The sequence below is a fragment of the Erinaceus europaeus genome, chromosome 1 (genome assembly GCF_950295315.1).
Source record: "Erinaceus europaeus chromosome 1, mEriEur2.1, whole genome shotgun sequence".
Lineage (NCBI taxonomy): Eukaryota > Metazoa > Chordata > Mammalia > Eulipotyphla > Erinaceidae > Erinaceus > Erinaceus europaeus.
Window position 1 is genome coordinate 159,497,579 of NC_080162.1, and position 9,657 is coordinate 159,507,235.

At 39.8% G+C, this 9,657-nt stretch overlaps 1 non-coding gene across 1 annotated transcript; it reads right to left on the minus strand.

Moving 5' to 3' along the window:
* Positions 1–8,290: 8,290 nt before the first annotated feature.
* Positions 8,291–8,397, minus strand: LOC132542793 (U6 spliceosomal RNA). The gene has a single exon (XR_009553765.1). It is a non-coding gene; the product is annotated as a U6 spliceosomal RNA (small nuclear RNA).
* Positions 8,398–9,657: the final 1,260 nt, after the last annotated feature.

Sequence of the window (9,657 nt, forward strand, 5' to 3'; positions counted from 1 at the left end):
TTGAGGGTTGCAGAAGGTAGAAGGTCTGGCTTCTGTAATTGCTTCCCCGCTGAACATGGGCGTTGACTGGTCGGTCCATACTCCCAGTCTGCCTCTCTCTTTCCCTAGTAAGGTGTGTCTCTGGGGAAGCTGAGCTCCAGGACACATTGGTGGGGTCTTCAATCCAGGGAAGCCTAGCCAGCATCCTGGTGGCATCTGGAACCTGGTGATTGAAAAGAGAGTGAACATACGAAGCCAAACAATTTGTTGAGCAGTCATGGATCCCAAGCTTGGAATAGTGGAGATGAAATGTTAGGGAGGTACTCACTGCAAACTCTAGTGTACTTCTGCTTTCAGGTATATATTTTGCAGTAGTTTATGGATACGTGTGCACATAAGCTCTCTCTCACAGAAACTGGTGTATATCTAGGTTATGGGACTTTGTTAGAAAGTGAACTACCTGAGATGAAATTAGAGTGTACTATAAAAGGAAAGGTCTCACCCGAGTAATGAAGCTGAAGGGTTGTCATTCCACACGTGAAGTCTCTGGATACAGTCTGAGGTGAAGCATGTTGAGGTGGCAATCGTTGCTTTGGTTAGGTTGTGATCGGCGGATGCAATATTATTTGGTTTGGATTGGGAGATGCATACGGGAAAGTGGGCCCTATCCAAGGGTTCCAGGACTGGGGGAAGTAGGGGCTCTATAGTGAAGATGTGAGGTTCCTGCTGTCTTAGGGTTCAAAAAGACAATCGATAGTTAATATTATCATCACATTATTTGTTAATTGGGTTAACTTTGAAAAGTCCCTTTGTTATGGTTTGCTGTACAGTACCCAGTATCTTGTATATAGCTGTGCTATTGGATGCTTCTAATCTACTTGGTCTAGGCGTTTGAGAGAGTCCGCATATCAAATACATAGCCTATATATTAAAAAGATTCAGTTTGTCTTTTGAGAAACCTTGAGACATACAATTGATTTCCCCCTCTCATATTAATTAACTACTGATTTATGTGTCTACATTTTGCTAGGAGTGTACATAAACACCATTCCCACCACCAAAGGACTGTGACCCATCCCTCCCGCCCACTCCCACCCCCCACTGGCCCAGGAAGCTACATGTCTACCCCTCACCACTGGGTTTTTACTTTGGTGCCCTACTTACAATTTGATCAGGTCCTGCTTTTAGTTTCCCTTTCAGATCTTCTTAGTCAGCTTCTGTTGATGAGTGGGATCATCCCATACTCATCTTTATCTTTCTGACTTAGTTCACTTAACATAATTCCTTCTAGCTCTGTCCAAGATGGGTCAGAGAAGGTGGGTTCATTGTTCTTGATAGCTGCATAGTATTCCATTGTGTATATATACCACAGCTTTCTCAGCCACTCATCTGTTGTTGGGCACCTGGGTTGCTTCCAGGTTTTAGCTATTATGAATTGTGCTGCTATGAACATAGGAGTACACACCTCTTTTTGGTTGGGTGTTATGGAGTCCTTGGGGTATAACCCCAGGAGAGGAATTACTGGGTCATATGGAAGGTCCATGTCTAGCCTTCTGAGAGTTTTCCAGATTGCTTTCCACAGAGGCTGTACCAATTTACATTCCCACCAGCAATGTAAAAGGGTTCCTCTGTCCCCACATCCTCTCCAGCATTTGGTGCTGCTGTCCTTTTTGATGTATGCCATTCTTACAGGAGTGAAGTGGTATCTTAGTGTTGTCTTAATTTGCATTTCTCTGACTATCAGTGACCTAGAGCAGTTTTTCATATGTTTGTTAGCCTTTTGGATCTCTTCTGTGGTGAATGTTTTGTTCATTTCCTCTGCCCATTTTTGGATGGGGTCATTTGCTTTTTTGCAGCTAAGTTTGCTGAGCTCTTTATATATTTTGGTGATTAGTTTCTTGTCTGATGTATGGCATGTGAAGATCTTCTCCCATTCTGTGAGGGGTCTCTCTGTTTGTTTAATCGTTTCTTTGGATGTACAGAAGCTTTTCAATTTGATGTAGTCCCATTGGTTTGTTTCTGCTTTAGTCTTCCTTGAAATTGGGTTTAATTCATCAAAGATGTCCTTGAGGTGTATGTGGGAAAGTGTTTTACCAATGTTTTCCTCTAAGTATTTCATTGTTTCTGGTCTGACATCTAGGTCTTTGATCCATTTGGAGTTGATTTTTGTTTCTGGTGAGATAAAGTGGTTCAATTTCATTCTTCTGCATGTTTCAACCCAGTTTTCCCAGCACCATTTATTGAAGAGAACCTCCTTTTTCCATTTAATCCTTTGGGCCCCCTTATCAAAGATTAGATGTCCATAGGTGTTGGGATTTACTTCTGGGCTTTCAATTCTGTTCCACTGGTCTGTTTGCCTATTTTTGTTCCAGTACCATGCTGTTTTGATGATGATGGCTTTATACTATAGTTTAATGTCTGGGAGTGTGATGCCTCCATTTCTGTTTCTTTTCCTTAAGATGGTTTTGGCAATTCTAGGTGTTTTCAGGTTCCAGATAAATGATTGTAGTGTTTGTTCTATTCTCTTAAAGAAGCTTGGTGGAACTTTGATGGGTATTGCAGTAAATTTGTATATGGCTCTGGGGAGAATATTCATTTTGATGATATTTATTCTTCCAATCCATGAGCATGGGATATCTTTCCATTTCTTGGTATCAGTTTCTATCTCCTTGAGTAGCGACTCATAGTTTTCAGCATACAAGTCTTTCACTTCTTTGGTCAACTTTATTCCTCGGTATTTGATTCATTTTGCTGAAACAGTAAATGGGAGTGATTTCTGGATGTCTTCTTCTTCAGATTTAGTGTTTGCATAAAGAAATGCCACTGATTTTTGTACACTGATTTTGTAGTCTGATACCTTGCTATATTGCCTAATAACTTCCAGTAATTTTCTACTGGATTCTTTAGGTCTTTCTATGTATACTATCATATCATCTGCAAATAGTGAGAGCTTGACTTCTTCCCTTCCAATCTGTATCCCTTTGATTTCTTTCTCTTGCCTGATTGGTATGGCAAGAACTTCCAATACTATGTTGAAGAGTAACAGTGACAGTGGACAGCCCTGTCTAGTCCCCGATCTGAGGGGGAATGCTTTCAGCTTCTGTCCATTGAGTATGATGTTGGCTGTAGGTTTGCTATATATAGACTCCACTATCTTGAGGAATTTCCCATCTATTCCCATTTTTTGTAGAGTTTTGAGCATGAATGGGTGTTGGATTTTGTCAAAGGCTTTCTCTGCATCTATTGAGATAATCATGTGGTTTTTGGCTTTGCTTCTATTGATGTAGTGAATGACATTGATTGACTTACGGATGTTGAACCAGCCTTGCATTCCTGGGATGAATCCCACTTTGTCATGATGAACAATCTTTTTGATGTGTTGCTGTATCTGGTTGGCCAAGATCTTGTTTAATATTTTGGCATCTATGTTCATCAGAGATATTGGTCTGTAGTTTTCCTTTTTTGTTCTGTCCCTATCAGCTTTTGGTATCAGGGTGATGTTGGCTTCATAAAAGGTGGAAGGGAGTATTCCTGTTTCTTCAATCTTATGGAGTAGCTTAAGAAGTATGGGTATTAACTGTTTCCTGAAAGTTTTGTAGAATTCGTTTGTGAAGCCATCTGGTCCAGGACTTTTGTTGTTGGGGAGATTCTTAATAACGGTTTCAATTTCTTTGTCTGTGATTGGTGCATTTAGATTTTGTAGTTCTTCTTGGTTCAGTTTTGGAAGTGCATAGGTTTTTAGGAATTGTTCCATTTCTTCCAGATTCTCTAGCTTGGTGGCATATAGTTCTTTATAGAAGTTTCGCAGGATTCTCTGGATTTCTGTGGTGTCAGTTGTGATATCTCCTGCATCGTTTACAATTCTATTAATTTGAGTCTTCTCTCTTTTTTGTTTGGTGAGTCTGGCTATGGGTTTGTCAATTTTGTTTAATCCTTCAAAGAACCAACATTTGGCTTCATTGATCTTTTGTATGGTTCTTTTATTTTCGATGTTGTTTATTTCTGCTCTAACTTTAGTGATCTCTGTCCTTCTGGTTGCTTTAGAGTTCCTTTGTTCCTCTTCCTCTAAGTCCTTGAGGTGTGCAGTAAGGTTGTTCATTTGGGCTTCTTCTTGGTGTTTAATATGTGATTGTATGGCTATAAGTTTCCCTCTCAGTACTGCTTTCGCTGTGTCCCAAATATTTTGATAGGTTGTGTCTTCATTTTCATTAGTTTCCAGGAACATTTGAATTTCCTGTTTGAGTGAGTCTCTGGCCCAGTGGTTCTTAAGGAGCATGTTGTTTAGTTTTCAAATTCTATGTCTTTTAATAATTTTCCGTTTGTTGTTAAATGTTAGTTTTACTCCACTGTGGTCTGAGAAGATACTTGGGATGATTTCAATGCTCTTGAATTTATTGATGCTGTCTTTGTGGCCTAACATGTGGTCTATCCTTGAGTATGTGTTATGTGGATTTGAAAAGAAGGTGTATTCCAGTTTTTTGGGGTGGAGGAGTCTGAAAATGTCCAAGAGGTCTAGTCTGTCAATCTCTTCATTCAATTCTCTTGTATCTTTATTGGTTCTCTGCTTTGTTGATCTGTCTAAGTGTGAGAGTGGGGTATTGAAGTCTCCCACTATTATTGTACTACTATTGATGTATTTTTGAAATTCTTTCAGTAGATGCTTAATGTATTTAGATGGTCCCTCGTTGGGTGTATAGATGTTAATAATTGTTAAGTCTTCTTGGCTAATTGATCCTCTAATCATTATGTAATGTCCTTGCCTATCTTTTATTACTTTATTTAATTTAAAATCTATCGTGTCTGAGATGAGAATGGCTGTTCCTGCCCTTTTTTGTGGACCGTTATCCTGTATGATAGTTTTCCATCCTTTCACTTTAAGTCTGTGTTTATCTTGTTGTGACAGATGGGATTCTTGCAAGCAGCATATGGTTGGGTTATGTTTTCTGATCCATCCCCCCACCCTGTGCCTTTTGATGGGTGAGTTTAAGCCATTGACATTTATTGATATTATGGATTTAATGTATTGTAGTGCCATTGTTCTAAAAAACAATTTGTTTACTCTGATATATTGCAAGTATTATAGTGATGTTCTTGTTTATATAGGTCTTTTAGTACCTCTTTCAGGGCCGGCTTGGTGATGGTTGCCTCCTTTAACTGTTGTTTGTCTAAGAAGGTTTTGATCCCTCCATCTAGCTTGAATGAAAGTCTAGCAGGATATATTATCCTTGGTTGAAACCCTTTTTCATTCAGGGCTCGATATATATCTTGCCACTCCCTTCTGGCTTTTAGAGTTTGAGTGGAGAAATCTGCAGATAATCCTATGGGTTTTTCCCCTGTATGTGACTTTTTGTTTCTCTCTTGCAGCCTTTAGGATCCTTTCTTTATCCTTACTTCTTCTCATTGTGACTATGATGTGTCTTGGTGTCTTCAGGTCTGGGTTGATTCTGTTTGGTACTCTCTGGGCCTCTTGAACCTTGATATCCTTTCTGTTATTCAGGTCTGGGAAGTTTTCTTGTATTATTTCCTCTAGAATGTTTGCTTCCCCTTCCTCTCTTTCTTCCTCTGGCAGGCCAATTATATGAATGTTACTTCTTTTGATATCATCCCATATGTCTCTGTTGTTGTTTTCAGTGTCTCTCAATCTCTTTTTAAGCTCTTTCACCTCTTTCTTAGTTTTCTCTAACTCATCCTCTGTCTGACTAATTCTGTTTTCTGCTTCTGTTAGTCTGCTTTCCCTTGCCTCAGCTTCTTTCTTCATTACAGCTATTTCAGCTTTCAGTTCTCTAATTGCCTCAAGATAATCAGTATTTTCCTTGGGGGTCTCAACTGTTGTTTCCCTAATACTGCCATTCCTTTCCTCCAATGTTGTTTTCATTTCTGTGATTAATAAGTTTATTATTGCTTGCATACTTTTCTTATCTATGGTTACTTCTGACTGATTTGTGGTTTCTTCTGGGCTCTTGTCTTCATTCATTGGAGTAGCAGTTTTATTTGTTTTTAATCTACCCATTTTTTTTATTTATGTGTTTCTCTCTTTTTTTTATTCTCTGTTGTTCCTCAGTTGTTGTGTCTTGAGTACAAGTAACACTGTACTAAATACCTTTATGACAATTGCACTCACCAACCTCCGGAATTACAGTAGCAACTGAAGTAAGTATTGAAGTAGTTTAATCGTTACCAGTTAGCCAAACAATTTCTCCAGTCCGTGAAAAAATAGTAACCAAATCCCAGTGAAGAAAGAGAAAAGAAAGAGAGGATAGCAAGAATAGACAGTTATGCAAATCTACTATCCAGTGTATATTCTAGGGGTAACAAGAGGGGAAAGGGAACTAGAGCAGAGATACACACATAAAGAGTCCACTCTGAGTCAGATTTCTTCCCCAAAGTAATTCACAAATTCAGAAAGGCAAAGAAGAAAGAAGTGTATGACAAGATTTAAAAAAGAGAGAGAGAGAGAGAGATAAGAGAGAGAAAAGGGAGAAGATAAGAAGAGTTGTAATTAAAAAGCAGTGCAAGGAACTTCCCAAATGTGTATCAGTGAATTCAAAAAAAAAAACACCCTGTTTGGTGTTATGGGGTATCCTGCTAGGAGCTGGTCCCAGGGACTGCTTATGGGGGAGGGGGGTGGCGAGAAGGATGTATGCTTGAAAATTAAAAGGAAGAAAAAAGAGTTTTTTCCCTACTCTAATTCTTAACCCAAATTAAGTTATAGTCACCTCCTTGGTGTCTAAGGACACCTTATTGGCTGTCTTCTAAAGGCAGAAAATCCTATTGTCTCCAGGGGAGTGTGTTCGGAGCTCATAGGCTAGCAGCTTCTCCGTCCACCATCTTCCGGGAAACCCCCCCCTCCAGACTTTTTTAAAGGATTTCTCAAAAATGAAAACTAGCTCCACTTCCTTTGATCCAATGAGAGCTATACTCAAGAAGTCTTTGGATCCGCCCTCAGGGTCGCAGTGGACCCTGGAGACTCCCAAGAGAAAGCCCCTGAGCTAAAGTGCTCTCTCCGGGTCCTCTGCCCGCCGCGCTCTGCAACCGGCAGAGGAGCTGCCTTCCCGGGCGGAGGACAATGCCCGGCACACTCACCTTGCCTGGCGCCGCCTGGGAAGTCTGGAGCCCCGCTAGTCCGTGTCACCTTTACTCTAATTCTTAACCCAAATTAAATTATAATCACCTCTTTGGTGTCACCCCTTATTGACTGGCCTGCTAAAGGCAGAAAATCCTACCGTTGCCGACGATGCGATCAGAGCACTCGCTGTTAGCAGCTTCTCAGTCCGCCATCTTCCTCCTCCCCCCCTCTCTTTTTCTTTATCTCCCTCTCCCTCCTCAATTTCTCTTTGACATATTCAATAAAATAAAAATTAATTAAATGAAAAATTACGTGAGACTAGGTAGTGACACACCCAATTAAGCACATTACCATGTGGAAGGAAATGGTTTCAAGCCCCAGCTTCCCATCTGCAGTGCGGCACTTCACAAGTGATGAAGCAGGTCTTCAAGGGTCTGTCTTTCTCTCTTCTTTTCTTCTTATTCTTTTTTTTTATTTTATTTATTTATTTTCCCTTTTGTACCCCTTGTTGTCTTTTTATTGCTGTTGTAGTTATTATTGTTGTTGTTGTTGATTTCATTGTTGTTAGGACAGAGAAATGGAGAGAGGAGGGGAAGACAGACAAGGGGATAAACAGACACCTGCAGACCTGCTTCACCACCTATGAAGCAACTCCCCTGCAGTAGGGAGCCAGGGCTCTAACCGGGATTCTTACGCTGGTCCTTGCACTTTGCACCACATGTGCTTAACCCACTGCACTACCGCTGACTTTCTCTCTCTTCTTTTCTATCTCCCTTTTCCTCTCAGTTTCTCTCTGTCCTATCAAGTATAACAGAAAGAAATAAAAGGAAAAAAATGGCTGCTGGGAGTGGTGGATTCATAGTGCCAGCACCAAACCCCAGCTATAACCCTGGTGACAATTAAATTAATGATGATGATGTAGTTATCAATGTTATTAGGCTTCAGTCTACCATTTTGCAATTTCTGTTCTACTGTTTCATATGATTTTTTTGTTTCTGTTTCTCTTTGGCTTTCATTTCAGTTAATCAAATATTGTTAATAACCCACTTTCTTTCTTATATTAACTTAAAAAATGTTTACATGTTCATTACATAAAAATATGGAACATGTAAGAGGACCTAGTGGGGGTTGTATTGTTATATGGGAAACTGTGCAATGTTATGCATGTACTAACTATTATATTTACTGTTAAATATAAAACATTAATTCCCCAACAAAGAAATAAAAAAAGAAACTCACAAAAAAAAATATATGGAACATGTCACAAACTTGCAAGTTATCCATGAACAAACGCTATACTTGTCTTCTCTGTATCATGCCAATTTTAGTAAATGTGCTGCTAAAGAAAACACAGTGGCCTTTTTGTTGTGCCTATTATTATTGTTTTTGTAGATGTATCTTTACTGCATCACAAGCCACTGTGACTAACTTATTACAAGCCACCATAGTCTTCTATGGACAGCCATAGTAAAGTAATGTATATTGGATTTACCATCCCACCTGAAACAAACAAAAATAAAGAAAAAACATATGAAACATATTTTAAACATTGGGCACCAGGCAACAGTGCATATTGACCAATACTGTCTGAAAGAAATAACTAATAAGTTGTGTCTATATGATCTGAATTTATAGATGTTCACAGTCTCTTGAATTAAATTTTGTTATTAATAACACATAATATAAGGAATATTTTCACACATTTTTATAACTTAATATTTGTTGACTGAGGGATTCGACTTCCGGAGGCAGAGCTACGAGCAGCAGATCGCTTTCTCTCCTCTCCTCACCTCTCCTCTCCTCTCCTGGATCAACTAGGAATACCAAAGGAGACGACCACCTGGGACCGAAAGAAGACAGGACTAGAATGACCACAGGAACCCAGTAAATCACCAGTAAGGACAAATAAGTGTGGCTGGTGACAGAGAGGAGAGAGGAGCCTAAGGAGAGATTAAGTGACTGCTAACAGTTCAGCAGTTTATAAGTTGAGACACCACCTCCAGTCTGCTCCACCAACAAGGGGACAGCTTAAGGGAGGAGAGAACTTCCCAGAGACTCACCAAGTGCAACTCTGAGTCTCCATTGCTACTACCCTCAGAATCTGGAGCAGCGACAGGGAGGGACACCAGGGAACAGAGATCTAACCAGGAAACTCAGAAGACCTATAGCTCGGTGGCATAGCTGAGGGGCTGTGAAAGTCTCTTTGCATAACCACTGGATTATCTCTGCCACACCCTGCTTTATCTCTTGGTCAGGAGTCAGTGATTAAGCTAAGAAGCCTATTGATAGTTTAAAAGCCCTCAGGCTCCCATAGCCTACAGGGAAGAAAAAAAAAAGAGGCTTTTAAACCACTGAGCTCCAACTCAGGGATTGAAAAAACTGTTAACTTCCACCACTGTGAACCCTTTAATTAACTTACTTAGACACAAGTCAGTCCAGGCAATAGTGATGAAAAATTTGAAAAGTATTGCTAAAGGGAACTCATAACATAATATATAAAATGGTTAAAACAACAAGAAAAAATATTGGAGACTAGAACCAGGACAAGAGTCCAGCTAAAAGTCCTCCAGAGGGTGAAGCACAAAATAACGAGTTCAACATCCAAACGTTGG